Here is a 23593-nt window from a genome sequence, read left to right on the forward strand (position 1 = left end):
TTTCCCCATAAAGATGGAACTTTTAAGGCAGGCATCCCGGCCGGCTTGTAAATGGAGAGCCGCCTTGGCCACTCCGCCAACCGAAGCCCATCAGCACGGTGCGCATTCCAGCATGGAGACTTCCCCGGGTGGTCTTCTTCACCCTTCTGTGATCCGCTTTTGTTGTCCAGGCTGTGAGCTGTCGCTCCTGCAGAGAAGCCAAGGGAGCGTGGAAGTTCTTTTGTTGCTCTCTCTCATTTCCAAACCAGTGGCAAAAGGTGCTAGCGCCAGGAGATCAACAATAATAACCACGCGTATAAAATAATAGTAATAATCCTCAGGCTTTTCAATATGGAAAGGGGGGAAAAGTACCAACTACCTCTGAAAGATCTCTTGAGAAAGGAGGAGAAATCCAGCAGGAGAGATCCTTTTTAAAATATATATATATATATATATATTATTTTCAGTCTGTCCCTTCACGTGGGGGGTTTGAAGCTCACAAGGTATGTTTATGCACCTTCCAAAACAAGACTCCTCTTGGCACCGGCAAAGCCAATATTTAAAACCTTGGCTTCAGGACGCCCCCTAAGGGCGAGCGAGAGCATCTTTTACAGCGGATCGGAGGGGGTGGGTGGGGTGCTACGGAGGGGTGGGGAAGAGAAAGAAATAATTAAATAAAAGAAGAAGGGTGGGGGGGACCAACAAACCCGTTGCGTGTGCGTATGTGTGTGTGCGTGCGTGCGCGCGCGCATGTGTGGCTTTTGAACTGCCCACAGACTGTCACAGAGAAGCGGGAGGGAGGGAGAAGTGCAGAGGCAGCAGTAGCAGTAGCGGCGGCGCCGGCGTTGCTCCAATCAGCCAGCTCCAGCCACTCCACTCCACTCCCAGCAGCCGAGCGAGGGAGATCTCCGGCGACTCAGTGGGCAACAGGGCTAGCCGGGACTCTCTCTCTCTCTTTGTGACCCCAGACCACACAAGCACCCACACAAAGGGGGACAGAGGAGCGAAGGAAGAAGGTAAGAGCCGCCGCTTCATCGCCATCGGAGCCTTGATTGAGACGTTGGTTTACACCCCCATTCGATTCGGATTCTTTTCTCTCCCCCCCCCCGCACCTCCCCCCCCGCAAACCTTTTTCTACATGGTTATCTCAAACATTTAAAGGGGGTTGGGGGGTTGTAATAATGTGCAATTTACATTTTTTTAAAAACCCAACAACAGCATCATAATAGAGCTATAGTAGAGGGAGAAGCACATTTGGGGCGTCGCTTCCTATGTACCGTAGTCCACATGCTTTCAGCACGGCTTTCTGTGGGAGAAAAGCTCTGAATTGATGCGAGTAAGATATGTAGGGAAATCTGTACTAGATTCGAGGCGTCTTTGGCGAGATTGTATGATGGAGAGCGAGCATGGGAAAATCGGGGTGGAGGGGCTTTGCATAGATCATATATATAATATATAAAACAATTTCTCACACCGCCCCTCTTTCTGGGCTGGGAAATGTTTCAGACTTCTTTTGAAAAATTACAGACCATGATATGAAGAAATGGCATAAGGAGGCGGTGGGGAGGGGGGGGAATACATCCATGTTAAGATCATGTAGAGGAGTGGGGAGAAACAGGGAGGAGGGAGAGTGGAGAGCCGGATAACATGGAACGGCAGCCTTGAGCTTGGGTTTGAAAGGATGGTTTTCACGGTGTTACCTGTGGAGCACTTTGGAGAAAACTCCGAACGGATCTGTGCGTGCATATTGGTCAAACAGAGAAATTAACCCCTCCAATCTTATTTTTAGTAGAGGGCGGGCGGGGTGGAGGGTGGGTTAGGGGGTGAGACGTCTGCCCATTTTCACCATTCTGGTGTGAAACAGCGTGATGGTTCCTGCTTAGGCGACCCTGAAGAAAAGAGCTTATGGTTTTATTAGCAGTCGCGGGTGTGATTTTAAAAAGAAGAAAGGACATGACAGCAGTCGCTGCAACAATTTTAATCTCTCACCATGGTAACATGCAAATTAGTAAAGCCCAGGCAAAAGCTGGAAAACAAGAGGTTCTTGAAATAAATAAACCCGCAAAGATCCATTGTATCTTCTAAACCTTTATTAAGATTAGAAATATTGCATGGATCTCCGTAGCCCCCCCATTCACCCCACCCCCCGAATGTTCATTAAAAAAAAACCCAAAACCGCCTCCTGACATCCCAACAGCTCTTATACTCCCAAGCAAATGTGGCTCCTTGTTAATCATAGATTCTGCAGTTATGCTTCATTCTCCACCCCTGCTGGGTATCCACAGGATCACCACAAATAAAACGAGCGTTTAAAGAGTGGCTCTAGAAACGCAGTGCTCAGATCCCACCGTTTCTTTAAAGGATGCTTTCTGAGGAGCCCTGGCACACACCGTCTGCCACATCGTCTAGTTAGGTGAGAAAAATCCCCGGTTTGGGTTCTCTTTTGCGGTACTGCAGAGGAAATGAATGAAAGTCTCCTGTAATTACCTATTCCTTTGTCTTCATCTCGCGCATGCGTGGGAGAGCAGGGTGTGGAAGAGGACCGAGGCAAGTCGCTCCATCGTTAGTCAGGCTCATATCAGAATTGGTGAAACAAAGGCAGGCGTCTTGAGATAGTGATCATTCAAGACTTGTAGGACAGCATTGGAAGAAATCCATTTGCCAATAGATCCATCCTGTATAAGCATACTATTGAGTGCTGCATTGGTTTTAAATGCGTGTTTGGGGGATTTGAGCTCCTGCATCGAATGTGCAGCCCCACTGGAATGAAGTATTGTGTAATATTAAAGGAGGAAATTCCTGTGCATTGCAGAATTGTTAAGATTGTCATTAGTGTAACACTGCTACCACAACTTCTTTTCTGCTGTGGTACCTCCCCCCCTCCAATATCTGCAACTTAGAATAATGAAAAATAAAGATAAAGAAATGAATAAAATGGGTGTAGGCTCTGATAAATTTTCACTCTCTGGTGTCTTGCAAAATGGCCTTCAATCAATTGTGCTGAGAACAGGAGCAACCATTTCACTGTGTTCCTCCACTCCCTGACTAGTATCTGCTAGGATGGCCATCTTGTCTGCAAACATTAAGGGTACTAGATACACAGCACTAATTAGATGGATCCATTAGAAGAGGACAATTAGGTGACTTGAGTGTACCTAGTGCAATTAAATTTCACGTTTAATGTCACTGTGAAGAAGCTGTTGCTATAGGAGGCACTTGAGCTGCTTGCCAGATTTCTCCACTTTCTCCTTTTCTGTTTTTTTCTCTCATAATGTTTTCCTCGGGGATGGGGAAATGAAAAGAGATACTCAAAATCTCTCTTGTTTGGGTGGTCTTCTCTTGACATCTGGTTCACTGTTTCTCTTCTTTCCTCTCTTCTCTCTACTCATTTCGACGAATGTGATTTATCAAGATGCCGGGTGGATGCAGGCTGCCATTTCCCCACACGTCTGCAAGAGACGTGTGGTAAAAAAAACCTCTTTTACATCTTGGCAGGATGATACAGATGATTGAGTTTATTCCAGAGTATTTTGGTAATCTATAATAGGGTTGCAGTTTGGTTCCTGGTGAAAATTTTGACATATAGTAGGTTATGGGAGTTTCCTTTTTCAATTAATAAGGGCCAGGGGAAGGTTTTGCACAAGTAACATTTGCTTAGATACGACAGATTGAGATGTACAAATGAATTCTACACCCAGTGGGTGGATTGAGATGACAGTTTAAACATAATTCTCTGTGTGGTGATATTTTTCTTACCATATGGGAAGCCCATACAAATATCGATTCTCACCCTGGACAAATCTGGTTTTCTAGAGGAAATAATAGGAGTGTACTGACTGAATTTTCAAGCATCACCCAAGATTTACTAAGAGAGAGAAACTGTCACTTCTGAAGAAAATCACCACTTCTAGGCCCAATTAAATACAGATGTAGTTGGGCCAATGGAACACTATCTCTTGGAATGCTGTTTGGGTAATCTCTGTCCACAGGCCTCAGAATCAATCAGTCAACAGTTTATTGCCGTGGCTACAGGACATAGCAAACTACTGACAGAGTGTAGCTGAAAGCCACCAGATTTCAGTCTGGGCCAGGGGGAAGATACTTTACTCAAGGGTGGGGCCAGATTCTCACCAAGTTGGAAAGTCTACTGTTGGAAATATTACATTTCCAAAATAAAAAGTCATATGTTTTGAGAGCATTTGTTCTGACCGCCCCCCCCAATACCTCATAATAGCTATAGCAAAACACAGGTCAAGCAATCATCTTAAAAACATCAACAACTCAAAGAGCAGAAAGATTTAGGTTTTTGGCATACTTAGGCCCAGTATTTGGTCAATACGGTATATCAGGGAGTTGGCCAAATATATAGGCCCTTCTGAGAAACAACTGCACATGCTCTAACATGAAATATGGGCGGTGGGTTATTGTCCCACCTTCCTGAATCAGCACCCATGGTTTGGATACTGAAAAAGAAAATAGAAACAGTAGTTTTGGAAGAAGAAGGAGCATGAATAGAAGGGAAGTAAGTGCCTCACCACTTGCTGTGGTCCTCTATTAGAGGTTCTGCATATTAATTAAGTACCCCCCCCCCAGTTTTATTCCAGAATAAACATTTGCATCTCTACATGTTGAGGATTTTACTTTCAGGTGCAGAAGGCTACACTCTCCTGTCTAAAACGGCTAACAGGAAACCACTGTGGTCTCCCTACCATTGAGCTCTCCCTCTTCCTCACTTACTTTGACATGTGCTAACATGTACAAACAGCTGATTGGGTAATACAGGAAATTTGTTAGTGAAATAACTGTTGGGGAAGTGCACAACATTGGTCTCTGCAAAACCGAGCTGTCTGAGACTACATATCCCGATTGCAAGCTGTTAAAATCTTGCTCAAATGGTCTAAACTTGCTCAAACATTCTGTATGTAAGAGTGTTTCTACTCTTGCTGGTTTCCCCGACCCTCTCTAAATGTGATGTGTTTAAAAAGAGATTGTTAAGATAAGAGCAATTAAGCTCTAAGAGCCCCTCCAAAATTACACCAAGGACATGTACTTTCTGAAATCATCGCCCTCCACCAAGATGGAAGCAGTAGTAACTGCAACTAGAAGTTACCAATAAAAATTATTTCTTAAAGTGTCCTGTAGTTTTCTGTCTTTCTTGCAGTTCCTTGTTACAGTTGACATTGTGATCTGTTAACTAAGCATTTTTGCAGTGTGCAGTTGTACTTAGAAAAAAGTTCTTATATGTAGAAAACAGAAGTCTTTTTTAAAAACTTCATATTTGCTGAAACCCAAAGTATAAAATGGAAACCTCCTCTCCCGTCATAACTTCTCTTTACCTCTTTAGTAATGTCGCTCCTGGCTAAATGACTGGCTCTCATATCCTCAACATAACAATCAGAAGTACATCTCATTGTAATGAGTGGAACTTGCTTTCACATAATATGTTTAGGATGTAGTGTGAGTTGACTGATGAAGCTGTTCTCTCATAATTGTTAACAGCTAACAGCCAAGGTCTAAGTATGCTTATTTGGAAGTAGCTCCCACTTAGGCCATAGCTAGACTTAAGGTTTATCCCTGGATCGTCCAGGGGTCAAACCTGTTCCTCTAGGTGACACACAGGGGATCCAGTGCTCAGGCAGGGGTGAACCCTGGATGATCCCAGGATAAACCTTAGGTCTAGCTGTGGCCTGAGTTCAATGGGAGTTAATTCCTGGTAAGTGTGATTTGGAGAAGTCATGTAGCCTGATCCTGCAAGCTTACTCAGATTTAAGCCCCACTGAGTTCAAAGTGGTTTACTTTCACATAAGTGTGCATAGGGAACACTTCCAGTATAAATCCAATATAAATCAACATGAGTTCCTTCTAAGAAAACTTGGTTGGAATTTAACTGTTTGTCATACTCCAGTAAATCTCTAATTCCATAGGCCTGATCTTGATTTGCAAAATTTCGCCTACTGAAAGCCTAGGATTTTACTGATTTTGTTTGAAAATATCATGTTTCTAGCCCATATGGCTTCCAAGGAGAGTTTGTGCAAGTGACTCAGAAATTAAATGGAGCCTTAGGTGGACTTTCTATGTTCTTCTAGACCCTAGTCCCCCTCCTTGCGCCTGTCCCATGTGCCATGTCTGCCTTTCTTCCTTGTTCTTCCTTGTTCTGTGCCCCTCTCATTTGTGACAAAATGTTTAAAATTCTATTAGTATATTCTGGATTGGAATCAATGCACTTGATCAGAATATACAGTATTGTGTAAATCAAGCAAATGTTTGGCAGTTGAAAGGTTTGTAAAATTTCCCGGGAAGGCAGAATAGTGACTAGTGACTAGTGACTGCTGACTAGTGAATCTTGACAGACTCACTATACCCTTGTAGCTGGCTAGTTCAGATATATGGCCATTGTTGGTATATCTTTTCCTTTTTCTAATTAGTAAATTAAACATCTGGAAGTGATGTTTAAGCACAACTCTATTACCTCCCCATCATGATGTACAGATAGCTTTGGGATGCAACACACAATGCAGGCCTTTCCATTCTTAGCAGGAAACAGGTTCTGTCGTGAAGAGTGGTGAGATTGAATAGCTACTGAAAAATACAAATGCTATATACGTTTATTTGCAAACTGAATCTGTAGATCAAAATTTCAAACACTATGGATAAAGTGTAACTGAATTGCTCTGAAGTCCGTTATATCTTCTGAAGGTCTAATAAGGGGACACTAAGTTTCTGTTAAAATTTAAGAACTACAATCCAGCTACCCTACCTAAGGCTGTCATTCTATCGCTATTACTGCCCCTCTCAAATCTCCCACTTTCATCAGGATTGCACCATACATTTTCACAAAGATTTTGGAATAAGTGCAACCACTAGACTTTAGAAAGGTTTGAGCTTTGAAAAACAGGTTCCATTTATGCCTTAATCTAAACCAGGGTTCTGCCTTAGGTTTCCAGTGCTCATGCTTCATCTCAGAAAATGTGAATTAACATCTGGGCATTTGCAAAAGTGTTTTTTGTTTGCTGGTTTGTTTTTAAATCCCACTACTTGAGTAATAGGGTTAGCCTGCACACACCTGAAGTTTCAGAGGTGGTTGATCTCTCCTCTTGCACCTTCATTTTTTTGAAATAAATCACTGATTCAATACCTGCCTGTTATGTAAGGCTTTATGCATTTAGAAGTCCTTCTTCTGCATGTTCTTTATTCTCCACTATGACCTTAAGCTAGTGATGAAATTTCTAGTCTAGTTATCTCTCTCTGTAATCCCACTATGACTAGGGCCCCATATACTACAACCATTTTTTGAGATAATGGGGAGAAATTTAGCCTCAAGACATGTTATAGGTGTCATGTGGACACATTACAGGTGCCATGGGGATGATAGCAAACCTGGCTTCTTGTGGCATAGCCTCCAGTCTGCTTCCATAACACTTAGAAGTCCTTTATCACATGGAGCGCCACTATAAAGCACCTAGTCTTTACACTACCAGCAGTGGCATGGAGACCCTCAGTGTGATTGTTGGACCGCGTGTGATAAATTCCCGTATATGTTAAAGCACAGGAATGGAGAACTAGACATTCCTAAGAGAGGTAGATAATGGGGATCCCTATCTAATCTAGTGTGTTTGGTTGGGGACCAGGCCAAACTAGGTGTGACTGGAGCCTAGGCAGTGCTGGCACCATGACATGATGGTGAGCTCATTCAAGTAATGAAGGTACCTGGGGTGAGCAGTCTCACCCTAAGGTAGCTTGGACATCTCTATCATTCTGCCAAGTGGGAGGAGGATTTTACCATGTATCAGGTGCAGATATGTGCTATGATGGTAGCCTTTCCATTTACAGTTCAGAACAGAGATTCTCAAACAGCAGTCCATGAACCACAAATATTCCATAAGCTCCACTGAAGTGGTCTATGGAAAGGTTGTGAAACAGTTGAGAATATCTGTTCTTGATCTTGCATTTGATTTATTTTCTCTGACAACGGAAATTGAGGCCATTTTGACCAGACCTGGATTACTGAAGAAGCTAAGGAGGCCCTGACCAAATACAGAAACAGGATGATCACTAATCCTGACCTGAGGCTAAAGCTGATGAACATTACACCTGATTTCATGGAACATTATTTGCAAAAACAGGTACATCCATTGCATTAGGGATGGTAAGGTAAGGAGTAAGGTCATGAAATGGTTTTGAAGAAGGAGCAAAGCCAGCAAGACAGGCAAGTTGATTTAGATACAAGTTGCCTTGAGCTGTAGGAGGCAGCCTTCTCAGTAGGATAGGAGAAAGGAGCTGCAGGCTCATGAATCTCACTGGGTGGCTGTGGTACTAATCATATTTATTGTTTTATAAAGCATATCAAATCAGTAGGCACTGCACAGTAATGAAGTTAAAAAGAGCAAGCCCTGCCTGAAGACTTGAAGTCTAAAGGAATTGGTGATGTTCTTATTGTAAAGGGTAAAGAGGCAAAGAATTCTAACTCACATTATGGAGTGAACAGTAGTAGAGACTTAGGCCATAGCTAGACCTAAGGTTTATCCCTGGATCGTCCAGGGGTCAAACCTGTTCATCTAGGTGATACACAGGGGATCCAGAGCTCAGGCAGGGGCGAACCCTGGGTGATCCCAGGATAAACCTTAGGTCTAGCTTTGGCCATAGTTTCAAACTGCACATTACATGTGATTGCATGTAACAAAAGCTGAAGAGTTGTTTTTCCTAGAAGAAAGCAACTTTGGGAGAAAGATCAGGAGTGGAAAAGTGATGGGGAGAAATGGAGTGTTTAAACCAGGGCCAGGGAATCTATGGCCCTCTGGATCTGAGTTGTAGAACTTCAGGCCTGGGGGCCCAATCCAGACCTTTTCTAAGTTGTGAATGGAATTACCCCCTGGGGGTGGAGAAGCCATTGTGAGGATTGGGGTAGGAAACTTGATGGGAGAAGATCAAGCGCCTCTTCCTTCCCCTGTTATTTCTCTGTTTCAAACCCACCTTCTCCCAAAGCTCTAGGAAAAGCAGACGTTGGGCACTTGTTGCATACAAGCAGGGCCATCTCAACGTATTTGGGTGCCTTAGGCAAGGTACAGTTTTGACACATGAACTCCAACACTTTCACTGTTAGTTCCTGAACAGCATGAGATGGATTCATGAGGCCTCTATCCATCGCAATACCTTCATTGGATGTGCACCCCTCCAACATTAGCAACCTAATTGGTTCAGCTTGCTGCCTCACACACTAGAGGAAATACTGTGATATAAAATGGTGCACAGTTGCAGCTGGATTGACCAATTCAGTGCTTTCCACCATTACTGCTGCCTGCCTGGGGCTTGTTTGGTGCCCTAAATCACTTGGTGCCTTAGGTGACCACCCATTTTGCCTCCTGTTAGAAGCAGTCTCGTCATGGTGGAATGGTCCAGTCCCACCTCGTGCATAGAAGAGGCAGAATTACCTAGTTCCAGCAGAGGCCAATTAGAAAGTGATAAGGGCAGAACAGTGAATCATGCACTGATGCAACAGGCAGCCTCCCCTGTGAGCTGGCTCCAGGTTTGAGGCGCCCTAGGCAAAGTGCCTGGTGGGGGCGTCTAAACCTCAACTTGGACATGGGCTTATTTGGCAGTAGCAGCATTATTCCAAGGGGGGCTGGGAGCTGCGATTTTAATTTCCCAGAATGTCCCAGTGCTTTATGTAGTGTCACTCTAGAGCATTGTGCGAAATTAAAATGAAGGCTCTCCTGGCAAGAACAGCCCAGAGCAGGTGTCATTGCTAGTGGCCCTGCTGGGGCAATGAAGCCTCAACAGATGCTCTAAGAAGTCAGGTGTTGATGCTGGGCCTGGCAGGTACTTCGGGATCACAGAGCCTTTAATTATTTAATTAATTTATTCCTTGTGGCACATCAGCAATTCTCTTGTGGCATACTAATGTGTGTGAATTACTGCTGTTGGTAATACTGTCCCTAGCTGCTTTCCATATTAGATTTTCTGGTGTGTGTGTGTGTGTGTGTAATTTACTGCATAACACTTGGAAGTAATGCAATTTCTCTGTTTATTTTTCAAATAAAATATGAGAAAACATACACTAATGGAAATCTTTAACGTTATATGCTCAAAAACAAACAATAGATTTTCAGCCTATTAAACTATCGAGTCCCATCAGCTAATAAAAGAAACAACAAAAAAATATTTTTCCTAGGGACATCACATGTACTTGTTGATATCTTCTTTTTCTCTCTGATTTTGTCTCCATCTTATGGGGAAAACATTTGAAAAACAGGAAAAAGCTAGAGCAGATGTCTTCCTTCTAGATAGCAATCCCTTCCAAAGGCTGAACGTGTTGGATTAAGTTCTTGAGAGATAGAACTGTGTTGGGGAGTGGGAGAGAGAACTGTTTGGCCTTTGTATTGCCTGTAAATGCGAACTGCAGCCAGGGTTGAAGTCAAGGAACAAATTCCTAAAAGCATCTGAGATTTGAAAACAGAAACCATCTGCAACGTAATGGAGGCTTAATGCATTAAGAAATGGTCTCAGAATATAATATAGTAAGAAAAAGATGCCTATGGAGAATAGAAAGTGCTTGTAAGATTAATCTCCGCCCCCCCCCGAAGAATTTTAAGGGCTCATCTACACCAAGCAGATATTCCACTATGAAAGTGGCATGAAAGCGGTATATAAAATGCAGGAGCCATACTACTGCTTTATAGTGGTACTGAAGTGCACTGACAGCTGTTGGGGCCCATAGACACATACCATATACCGCTTTCATACCACTTTCATAGTGGAATATCCTGCTTGGTGTAGATGTGTCATGGGCCCCATCAGTTGTCATCAGTTGTCAGTGCACTTCATTACCACTATAAAGCAGTAGTGTGGCTCCTGCCTTTTATATACTGCTTTCATACCATTTTCATAGTGGAATATCCTGTTTGGTGTAGATGAGCCCTAAGATTGCACATGCCGCAATTTTCCTGTCTTCCAGATACTGATAGCATCTCAACATCTTATTCTGAGTGAGATACATTTGAATAGTTTCAAACTGTATCTGTTGATTTTGCAGGACAAGTGAAACAAATAAATGGAATGGTTCCTGTTTGTACAATGTGTTTAATCCTGCGGTTTTTCTACTTTTGAAAAATAAACAATCTTTCCTGAGAGTTTGGAAGAACACAGAATGAAGATTTAGTTGTTACCAACAAATGCGAAATGGCCAGTTAGCATATAAGCAAAAATATGCAAATGTCCATAGTTAATATCTATGAATGGCCACAATCCAGACACATTTAAGTACATTTAAATTTCATTAATTTCAGTGGGGACAGGTTTATTTAAATCTCTCCCACTGAAATCAGGTTACTAAACATTCCTGACTTTTGGCTTGATTTAGTTATTTATTTAAACATTTGTATCCCGCCCTATATCACAAGGATCTCAAGGCAGCATACAGATAAAATCATACAAACAATATAAAACAATAAATATACACAGCTAAAAACAAATTAAACCATTAATAAGCTAAAAACCAGTATAGAATTTAAAAACAGTAAAACCAATTAAAACAATTAAATAGGGTGACCATATGAAAAGGAGGAGAGGGCTCCTGTATCTTTAACAGTGAAAAGGGAAAGGGAATTTCAGCAGGTGTCATTTGTATATATGGAGAACCTGGTGAATTTTTCTCTTCCTCACAATAGTTAAAGCTGCAGGTGCCCTGCCCTCTTCTAAATCTGGTCACTCTAGTATAGCTCCTGCACCTTTAACTGTTGTGGTGAAGAGGGAATTTCACCAAGTTCTTCATATATACAAATGACACCTGCTGAAATTCCCTTTGCTATGCAACTGTTAAAGATACAGGAGCCCTGTCCTCCTTTTCGTATGGTCACCCTAAATTAAAACTATGTACAGGCTTGGTGAATTTAGCCGTCAAAGGCTTTGTTAAAAAGCCATGTCTTAACTTGGTGCCGAAATGAAGCCAGTGCTGGTGCCAGTTGGGCCTCCAAGGGGAGGGTATTCCACAAGTGGGGTGCCACAACAGAGAAAACCCTCTCCCACATCCTACCATTGCTTATTATTATTATTATTATTATTATTATTATTATTATTAGTATCCCGCCTTTTGCCCAATACTGGGCCTCAAGGCGGTATTACAAAGTTTAAAACATACATTTTAAAACAGAGGAAAAGAAATGTAAAAAAAAAAGAAAGAAAAAGTTTAAAATACACAACAAAATTATACGTCAGTAGAGGTAGAAAACAAAACAAACAAGGGAGAGGCCCTCGCCTTGGTGTCAGCCCCTTCAGTGGTGACCCCGCTGGTGGCGGACACGCCCCCAAAGGAGCCTGCCTCTTAAGCTCCCAGTCCCAAAAAGATGTTGCAGCTGGGAGTGAGATGGGTCTGTGCTGGGGGCCTGAGTCTGCTAGGAGGCAGTTGGGAGGTTCCGCAGACTAGGCAAACCCCCAAGGCACGACAACAGCAGCCCCTGATTGGCCCCTTGCTTTGTAGGCTTCCTCTCCTGACTGGATCAGATGGACACAATCCCGAGTAGCAGGAGCCTGCCTCTTAAGCTCCCAGTCCCCAAAAAAAGTTGCAGCTGGGGGTGAGATGGTTGTGTTGTGGGATGTCTTGTGTTGGTGGGATGTGGAGGAGGGCTCCTCCAACATATCTCATATCTCAGGCAGGCATATATAGGGAGAGGCGTCCCTATATATGAATTGAGGTCCCTAGCCATTTAGACCTTTAAATGTCATTACCAAGATGTTGAATTCTGTCCGGAAGCGAATAAGCAGCCAGTGCAATTCCTTTATGGTCTCTATGAGATGTACTGGTCAGCAGTCTAGCTGCTGTATTTTGCACTAGCTGCAACTTCAGAGTCATCTTCAAGGGCAGCCCCACGTAGAGTGCATTGCAGTAGTCTAATCTGGAAGTTACCAGTACATGCACTACTGTGGCTAGTATTTTAAAAACAAAATCCATGTGGATTCAGACTGTACTGGGGGCTCACATAACGGAAAGCTCCTTCACCAAAAAATAAAAACAAAAGCAACGCTTCACATAGAAAAATAGCCATGTCAGGGAAAAGAAGACTGATCTTGCACCCTTCTCCTTGACATCTAGTTTTCTATGTGGAGGGATTTTTATTTTATTTTTTTTGTAAACTGGGCCATTCCATTTTGTTAGCTCCTAGCTGCAATCAGTAACTTAGGGTTTATTGCCTCAGTGAGACTATTATAGCTACTGCTTGCTAGACAACTCCAGATTTCAGTCACTCCCAGAAGCTGTACAGAACACCATACCAGATCACATGGAGACATCTCTTCCTCCTCCCATAGCAAATGCAAAGGCCTTGGTGGTTGTCCCAGCTCCTGGGCCCTTTTGAGTTGTGCCACTGTGACAGTTGCCACAACAACTTTAATACCCCACTGTAACGAAATGCAAAATTTGGAGAGGTTTTGCAGTGCTTGGATAAAAGTTGCAAAAGAGAGGATGGCTATAAATGCAAAGATCTGTGGATCTTTTGACAAAGTACTGCATGACATTCTGATTAACAAACCAGCTAAAAGTGGGCTAGATGGAACAACTATTAGGTGGATTCACAGTTGGCTACAGAATCGGACTCAAAGAGTACTTATCAATGGAACCTTCTCAAACTGGGGAGAGGCAACGAGTGGGGTACCGCAGGGCTCAGTCCTGGGCCCAGTTTTATTAATGATTTGGATGAGGAGGTGCAGGGAATGCTTATCAAATTTGCAGATGACACAAAATTGGGTGGGATAGCTAATACCCTGGAAGACAGAAACAAACTTCAAAGTGATCTTGATAGGCTGGAGTGCTGGGCTGAAAACAACAGAATGAAATTTAATAGGGATAAATGCCAAGTTCTACATTTAGGAAATAGAAACCAAATGCACAGTTACAAGATGGGGGATATTTGGCTCAGCAATACTACAAATGAGAAGGATCTTGGAATTGTTGTAGATCAGAGGCTGAATATGAGCCAACAGTGTGATATGGCTGCAAGAAAGGCAAATGCTATTTTGGGCTGCATTAATAGAAGTATAGCTTCCAAATCACGTGAGGTACTGGTTCCTCTCTATTCGGCCCTGGTTAGGCCTCATCTAAAGTATTGTGTCCAGTTCTGGGCTCCACAATACAAGAAGGACGCAGACAAGCCTGAGCGTGTTCAGAGGAGGGCAACCAGGATGATCAGGGGTCTGGAAACAAAGCCCTATGAAGAGAGACTGAAAGAACTGGGCATGTTTAGCCTGGAGAAGAGAAGATTGAGGGGAGACATGATAGCACTCTTCAAATACTTAAAAGGTTGTCATACAGAGGAGGGCCAGGATCTCTTATCGATCCTCCCAGAGTGCAGGATGTGGAATAATGGGCTCAAGTTAAAGGAAGCCAGATTCTGGCTGAACATCAGGAAAAACTTCCTGACTGTTAGAGCAGTATGACAATGGAACCAGTTACCTAGGGAGGTTGTGGGCTCTCCCACACTAGAGGCCTTCAAGAAGCAGCTGGACAACCATCTGTCAGGGATGCTTTAGGGTGGATTCCTGCATTGAGCAGGGGGTTGGACTCGATGGCCTTGTAGGCCCCTTCCAACTCTGCTATTCTATGATTCTATGGTCTAAAATATCTTCTAAACACCTTCTAAAATTGCCTGGATCCTCATGACTTGCTTTTCTCATAGAATGCTCCTGAACTCTATCCCACTCTCCACCCCCCAGCAGAGCAAATGTGGCTTATTGTAAACCATAGGTTCTGCTGTTTTGCTTCATTCTCTGCCACAGCTACAGATAAACTTTGATAACTGCTTGTGTTTGCTTCCTCCTGAACCCTGTGGCCGCGTTGAGAGATGTCAGTACGTGGGCAGTAGAAGAAATTAGGCTATGTGGATTCATTGGGAGAGGATAGGGCAGAAACTCTTTGGAGAGAGCCCGAGGGTGGAGGAGGGGAGTGCTGTTCCTAGATGAGCAGTGCTGACTCTTCTGTGGCAAAGGAGCCCTCATTCCTTAGGGTGGCCACTTATGGTTCTGCATCAGTGAAAGAGAGGAAATGCATGTCCAAAAAGTAGAGCAAGAGAGGACACAGACCTCCATAAATTGTGCCTATGCTGATTCAAATGGAGAGATGCACATTTATTGATAATTGTTATAATTTAAATAGAAATACAATGCGCAGGAGACTGCAGCCTGGTTGTGTGTATGGCAGCTCAGTCTACTGCTCACTATGGATGGGAAATTTCAAGACCCCTGCTGCTTTCCCTTCTGATCATTCATTATCTTTATAAATTGGATTAGGACTGGACAGCCCGTCAAATACAGGACCATCCTTTGGCAGCCCTTTAAGTAGAAGACTGTCAAGTATTATTATTATTATTATTATTATTATTATTATTATTATTTATTTATATAGCACCATCAAGTAGGACATATGGCCATCCTGTCACTCCTCAGTTGCTACCATGGTGCAATAAAGAAATAGGCTGTCACTTACAGGAGGTTGTGCTTGATTTCATGGAATATTTGGCAGCATTTAACTATGGTCAGATAATGGGCAGTCAGCTAAGACTGTTTCACTGGCCACATGTTTAGATGGAAAGACAGTGATTTGGTGTAGTGGCTTGAGTGGTGGAAAATATAACTTGCAAAGCATCAGGGCGGTCTCTAGGTTTGGAGGGGCCCTGGGCAAAGTGTGCTCTGGTGGGTCCCCTCTTATGCAATGGGCTTCCTCATGTATACCTAGCAGTGGTGGTGGCAGAAGTGGAGCTCCAAGCGGTGGTGAGAAGCTGGCATTTTAATTTTTCACAGTGCCTTAGAGCACCCAATGTAATGTCACTCCACGGTGTTCTGGGAAATTTAAATGAAGGCTTGAAGATCCAGCCACCTGATATCCCCACCCCACCTCCAGGGTAGGCATTAGTGCTGGTGGGCCCAGTTGGGGCTGTGAGGCCCTGGTAGCTGCCTTAGTATGGCATGTGCAATACTTGCAAACACCCCCCCCCCAATATCCTTGCCTAGCCTTTTATTGAACAACAAGGAAGGAGAGTCTTCCACCTCTCTAGCTGAGGAAAGAATAGACTTTTGTTTGACTAGTTCATGGACTATTAGTTATACTGAGACGTATACCAAGAGACAAGAAATATAGCTTATGTTCCTTCTAGCATGGTCTTCTAAGTTTTTAGCAAACATGTTGACTCTGGCAGCATGCACAGGGTTAAATGTACTTTAGATGGAAAAGATACACATCTAAAGTTTGCACTCACAAAAGCTGGGTAGAGTAAAGAATGAGTTTGCACAGTGATATTGTGTTGTATGCATATGTTTAATGTGTTGCAATGTGGTATCTGCAAGAGTTGAGTTGCCACATAACCTGCTTTGGGAGAGAAGCCCTGGTGCAGCAAAATGGTGGAAGGAGGAGAAGCAGCAATGGGCAGACAGAGATGAGGTGGCCTAGTATGTGTTTGCAAATCTGGGCTTGCACCTAGTGTACACTCAACAGAGACCCATGTCAAATTTTATTTATTTATTTATTTATTACATTTCTATACCGCCCAATAGCCGGAGCTCTCTGGGCAGTTCACAAATGCCAGTTCTGTAGTGAGTGTACTTATACAGTACATGGGTATATGAATACATGTTTGTCTAGTAAACAGTTTAGTATGTACCCATAAAAATATTACATTTTGTGTACACAATAAAATGTAATGCGTTCTACATCCTGGGAGAAATCCTGTGGGATATAGAAACACTGGCCAAAGTACTCTGTGATTTATGAACCCAGATCTGTTCATATCTTTCTCAAGAATCATAAGGCCTGGAATAAAAGGTATGGTGTGTGTGTGTGTGTGTGTGTGTGTGTGTGTGTGTGTGTGAATAAAAGGTGAGTGTGGGGACGATGGGGTGTGTGAAGGTTCTTCATAATTTTTGTATCAGATGCTATATTTCCTGCTGTCTATTTGGTCAAACTACATGCAACCTGACTCTTCGTATGTGTGGGAGTGTGCCATTGGCATCAATGGTGGTTTTTTTTTTCTTTTTAAGGCCAATTTTATTGTTGGGTAGGGGGATTTAGGAAAATAAGTATCTGGGGTGCGGGAAGATATAAACCTTTTCTGCATGTGTATGGTGGTCCCGGTCTGGATCAGTGCCCTTGCACTTACTGTAAGTAAAAAAAGCACAGATGGTCAGCTACACATTACATATTTAATGAATTATGTAGTTTGACCCTTAGTACTAATTGGTTTCCCATGGTTTTACACAAGGCCAAGTAGCACTGCTTTATATAAATACTCTGAAACCACAATGAGGTTTTGTCCTATGCCTCTCTTCAATCTTTCACCCTTCAGGTAACTGAGGAAAGAATAGACTTTGGTCATGTGTCAGGCTGAAAAATAACCAGCTCTTCTCTTTCCAAGGGTACAAGGTGGTTTGATGCTCCACTGAGGTACAGTTGTAGACTACTAGTTCAAGCTAAGCTGTTGTGATGGAACTCCTATGAGACCTCTTCAGATGAGGAGTCAATTTTTAAAAATAACACGTGGTACCAACATGATAAATGGAAAGTTAGGTGCTGCTTTCAATTTACAGTCGAAACTTAGTAACTCACCTATTATTCTCTGTGCTACATGCCAAGTGAGTGAAACACATACAGAACATTGAAAAAACAATAGGTTGTATCCAATGTTAGTCATTCTTAGAACAGACCATTGAAATGAATGGGACTAAAGTTAGTCATGACCCACTGAAATGAATGAGACTTAAATTAGTCAGCCCCGTTTATATCAGTGGGTCTACTCTAAGTAGGACTAACCTTGGATACAACCCAATGTGCTTAAGGTGTCCAACTGAAAACACAACATACCTCTCCTGTAATAGTAATAACACTTAGCATTTAAATGTTCATGGAATTTCATTCAATTATCTTAACAAATGTTAACTATATATAATTATCCTCTTATTGCAGATGAATGCTGAGGCTGAGAGATGTTGGCTTCTCTAAGGCCATCCAGTGAATTGGTGGCTGCCATTAGAATTTTAACTGGGGGCTTCCTGTTTTGCAGCTCAGCTGCTACATTACGCCAGGAAACCCCGTACTAATAAATGGCCTTAAATCACTTGAACCCTGTGCATAGTCAAGGCCCTCTTAAGAACTGAATTATTGACATCATGTTTTCCCCCTTTTTGATTGACATTTAATCTCCCCCTTCAACGTCTTATTTATCTCTGGCTCATTCAGGGATAAAACTGACCCAGTCTAGCATGAAGAACACTTAAATCCTCTTCTCTCATTCTGCTCTTTCTTTACCATCAATCTCTTGTTTCTCTTGGTTTTCCTGGTGGATGTCTTGCTGCTATCCCAAATTCAACAGTGTGAGCAGAGAGCTCCTTATCTTTTTATTTCAAGTTCTGATCTCCATCCCTCCTCCCCTCTTCCTTGTTCTGCTTCACCCATAGCAAAACATGGATGCTATTTGCATTTCCTCTCTCCCCATCTCAATCACTTCCAGACCCCTGACAAATGCTGCTGTTTCTCCTTCTTTCTCAACTTCTCCAAAAAATCTGCCCTTTCATTTCTAGTGCTATAGCTGGGTTTCTTGCTCATGTCTCGGCTACCTTTTGTATGACTAGCATGGCCTCATCCTGGCTGGCCTTCTGTCATTACTTACTTACTGAACCTGGTTTAATACTCATTTCCACTCCCCAGGGAATCCTGGGAATTTTTGCTCTCAGAGATGAGTTAGGGATCTCTGCAAGTTCTCAGCATCCCCACTAGACTATAATTCCCAGGATTCTTCTGGGGAAGCCATGACAGTGGATTTGGCATAAAATGGATAATTTTGTAGTAGAGATCTGCTCTGAAATTCTCCTCTGCTGTGTTTCAGTTATCTCTCTCAGCTCGCCTTATTCCGATTGTCGTGCCCTACTGGGAACTTAATCTGGTATGTGTTGGATTGCAAGAAATTCCCTGGAGATCTCTTTTTTCTTTTCCAGAGTAGAGTGTTTTTCCCCTGGAAATTCAATAGTGTGTGTATGGGACAGCTGGTTGTGACCTACTGTAGTTGTGGCAGTACAAGTCAGTGGCCTGGATCCAAAGAATCATACAAGCTATTCCGCCTACACAAGGGAGGTTTGGACTTGTGGTTTTTTTAACAGAAGCCATGCATGCTGCATGGTAAGCCTTTTGTGAAACTAATAGGAGTTTCATAAGGGGGTTGTGATACAGCATGGGGAAATCTGCTGTTCAAAGAAAAACAGACCAACATTTCAACAGGCCTTGGGTAGGACTGAAATATTTATAAAATAGTTAGGCTGCTTACAGAAGTAGAATCTTTCTGCCTTTTGCAGAAAGATAATCAGTCATTTCAACTTAGAAACCCAAAGATGAGTTAATCATCAACAAACGTGAGGTAATAAAACACAAAAGACTGAGGTGCTTCAGATCTGCTGCACCTGTGGTACAGCACATACTTTGCATGCAGGAGACTTCAGGTTAAATTCATGGCATCCCCAGCTTAAAGGACATCAGGGAGCAGTGCTGAGAAAAAGACCTCTTCTTCCAGTCAGAGCTGAAAGCACTGCACTTGATGGAGTAATGATGTAAACATAGTATAATGCAGCTCCATACATTTATATATCCACATACAAAAGACAAGGGATTGGATCCTAACTTTCATTCCCCATATCATTTTTTTGGTGGAAAGGTGGGGATATAAATTAAGTAGATAGATAAATAAATAAAGGAACAATCCTATGTCCCTTAAAGTCTGCCTATATGGTGGCCGGTTGCCACCATGATAAGCAAAATCCATGCTTTTCCTGCTGCGGGGTGGCGTCAGCTAACCCTGATGCAGCAGTGAAAGCACAGGGTTTCCAGCAGCTGAGCCCACCCTCTGTCTGGGTGGACGGCGACCAATCAGGGGACACCATTTGCCTGGCCATGCCTCCGTTGTGACTCCGGAACGAAAATAGACGGCAGATGCGCCAGAGAAAAAAGTCAGCGTAAGTCTCTGACTTTTTTTTGCTTCGCAGCTTCACTGGAAAGGCCCAGGATGGCTGCGAGGTGGCCGCTGCATTTAGCTCTTGGGCTGAAAAAGGTTTCCCACCCTGTGTTAATGGAACAAGAATGGAAAAATGGGAGTTGGAGCTCTAACCCATAATAACAAGTTGGTGCATAATATGTTATGTGTCTTTAAAAGGCGAGCCACAAGTCCCAGCATGAGCAAGCCATGTGAGTTAACTGGAGGAGGCAGTTGCACTTTGCAGCAGAAGCCTGAATGAGTGGTGGGGTTTGCATAACCTTCTCAGGAGGCAGAACATTCTGGAGGCTAGATGGACCAGTAACCAGGGACAATTCTCAAGTTAAGGTGCACTGGTTTCTTTTTCTCCTGGCCAGGTTTTTTCTGCCCTAGTTCTTAGTGAGTTGTTATAACAAAAAGATGACTAGTTGGAAGTAATTTAGTATTATGCTATGTTTTTCTTATATATGCAATCATGCTAATAGACATTGATGAAGTTTAAGGCTATAGAACCTGTTTTAGGCAAATAATTTTGTATATATGTGCTGTCTCAGGTATTCTTTTTATGACATTTTCCTAGGGAAACTATATTAAGGTTGGTAATTCATTTGTTTCAATGTTCTTGTTAGTAAAATGGATAACCATTACTCCCATTACTCCCTGGCCCAACTTTTGATTTGGAAGACAGAAAGTGTGTTTGTGTGTGTGTGTGTGTGTGTGAGAGAGAGAGAGAGAGAGAGAACATTCCTATCAGCTTGCTTTTTTTTAAAGGACCCCATGATCAAACCACAGGCAGGAAGGATGCCATATTGAAATCCATTAAGCAGATATCCTAACGATTAACATGTTCCTAAAAGAAGAACTAGTTTCATCACTGTGTTTTTGTCTTACATGGAAATAATAAATAAAGGCTACATGAACAGAGAAATTGGTTTGGTTTGCACATAATGCTAACCAATGATTTGTTGCCCTACTCACTATTTGTCTGGCAGACAATGGTTGTTCATTTTTCTCCTCTTTTGCCTGCTCCCTCTCAGTATCCCTTTGTGGTACTGTAGTACTAGTATGCAGAGTAACTTGAGTATTTTCACCACTCTTGCCCACCACCTCTATAGCCTGGTGAAATAACCCATGAACAGCCCGTGATTCTGGTTTCACACATAATGCCAACCCATGGTTTAAGCCAGCGGTCCCCAACCTTTTTGGCACCAGGGACCAGTTTTGTGGAAGACAATTTTTCCACGGATCGGGGGTGGGGTTTGCCATGCCCGCCCCCCCCCCCACTCCAGCATCCTGGCTTCGCTTCAGCTGGGCAAGCGAGATGGCGCTCTGCGCCCAGGTACGCTGGCGTGGGGGTGGGTGGGTGAAAGCAGCTGACCTGTGCGGCCTGGTTCCTAACAGGCCATGGACCGGTACTGGCCCGGGGGTTGGGGGCCCCTGGTTTAAACAACCCCAAATTCACCACATAGCAACATAGCATGGGTTATCTTTCTGGGATGTTCATTGTTAACAAACCATGGTTTGTTAGTATGGTTGTGCTCACAGATCACAAGAACAAAGAATACAGCAACCCATACCATGGGCTAGCATTATATGTGAACCAGGCCAATATAGGCATAAGCATAGATAGATATGAAACAGATCAGGATTTCCTTTCAATCCTTGCTCACTCTTTCTTCTTCAAGTCTATTTGATTTTGGGGGCATGCTTTCCCCTTTCTCCAAAGATTTGTCGAATGCAGGCCTTAGTAGGTCACAAGTTGCATAAGCTTGCCTGAGGGAGGGAATCACTTACTCTGTTCTGCTGAACCTCAGCCTTTTGGGTTGCTTGACTTTTCTGTTAGCCACTCCCAACTGCTTCATAACCTTTATCTCCATTCACCCGATCAAGCAAAAAATAGTGTTTTCTACATGGAGTAATTCTATCATCTGAGGAAAGTCTGCCAATATCACCACCAGCTTTTTCGCTTAATGTGCAAAATAAAGACAAAACTGCAAATGGAACGCCAACAATTGCAACACAAAGCCATAGGATAGCAGAAAAGCCATATACCACATTTATTTTATGAATCTAGAGTAAAATTCTTGATGTATAGCTCTGTCCAATTATTTTCTAAAATATTTGCAGTATGAATGGCACTAGAACTTTAATTTTCATCAATTTATGAAGGTCTGTTGCTATTGTGTTCCTACAGCATAACCTGATGGATTTTTTTAAAATCAACAAATGCACATGGTTTTCAAAAGTTATTGCATGCCACAAAAAAACTGAACTGCTACAACATTCAGGTGCTTTGACGTATATTTGCAATGGCCTGCAGCCAATATAATAAAAATTTGGAAGATAAAACATTTGGATGCATGTCTCTACTTGACTCTGAGAACAGATTGCACTGGGCAATACCATCATGATTTTGGAACAATACCATTGGTAGTGAATGGATATTTGCCATTATTCAGGCAGAAGGCAGGAATATGGTGAAAAGGGCTCCTTTTGATGTGCAACAGCACACACCTGCTCAACATTATTATAGAAGGGGGATACAATATGGTTTAATGGTAAATCTGCAGCATGGGTGTCAAAACAAGAGTTTTTGTGATATCCGTTAACAGGACATCATCATGGATGGTGGGAACGCGGGATAGGGCCTTCTCGGTGGCTGCTCCAGTGCTTTGGAACTCTCTTCCCAGGGAAGTTAGACTGGCTCCTTCCTTGATGTATTTTCAGAGGCAGGCAAAAACGTTCTTATTTCGGCAGGCCTTTGGGGAATAATCTGGACCTCGGTCTGTGCTTAGGACTTTTAAAATTGACATGTAATTTAAGTGTTTAAACATTTTAATATTGGAACGTAGAGCTGCCTGACCTTTTCCCACAGGACACAATACAGGAGTGTTAGCAATCTGTGTGCAAGGCCGAGCACCCAAATGGCTGCCTTGTTAATGGCAAAAGGAGGAATTGAAACATAAGCCAAAATCACATCCTGATAAGCCAAAATGGCTGTGTGAATTGGCCCTAGCTGATGAATGGTGCCCTTGAAAATCCAGTCCTTTGCATTCTCAGGAGGTGGAGGTGGAAGAATGTTGGGATAGCCGATTAGAGCAGTATCCCTCAACCTTTCCAGATCCTGGAACCAACTTAACTCCACCCTACGATATGGGATCAACTTCTTCTTCTTCTTCTTTTACTATGTATCTTTTCTGCTCTCTCTTTTGTTCTTATTGCCCTCCTCCACAAAAAAACCCAACAACACCTGGGGGAAAGAAAATAGTGATCTCACTGATATGATCCACCTTAAGTCAGGGAATGACCCATTTGTGGATCTCTCTAACCCAATTGTGGTAGACCAATGGATTAAGGAACGTTAAGAAGAATTATACGACGTGCTTGCCTTGTCTCCAAAGCTCTGTCCTAGCATGAACATAACATGATTTTAGAAGCTACATTCAGTGGTGTCTGGCAGGGACAGTGATGTGCTGTGGTTCACTCAAATGTGCTTTGGGAATTCTATTCATAGAACCTTGAATAAAGACTCCAGCGAGTCTCCAGAATATGTGAAGCACAGTAGCTTTTCACAGGCATTTGAATAATTACCAGGTCACTGGGAGTTCAGCTGTCATGTACTT

At 42.8% G+C, this 23593-nt stretch overlaps 1 protein-coding gene across 1 annotated transcript in view; it reads left to right on the plus strand.

The window, feature by feature from the left end:
- The first annotated feature begins 777 nt into the window (after nt 1–777).
- The window catches only part of BASP1 (brain abundant membrane attached signal protein 1), an 84534-nt gene continuing 61718 nt past the window's right edge, over nt 778–23593 (plus strand). Inside the window, exon 1 of the mRNA XM_063129745.1 lies at nt 778–995. The gene's annotated coding sequence lies outside the window, so the exon portion shown is untranslated. The remainder of the gene's footprint in view (nt 996–23593) is intronic.

The sequence above is a fragment of the Elgaria multicarinata genome, chromosome 7 (assembly GCF_023053635.1).
Source record: "Elgaria multicarinata webbii isolate HBS135686 ecotype San Diego chromosome 7, rElgMul1.1.pri, whole genome shotgun sequence".
NCBI classification, from domain to species: Eukaryota; Metazoa; Chordata; class Lepidosauria; order Squamata; family Anguidae; genus Elgaria; species Elgaria multicarinata.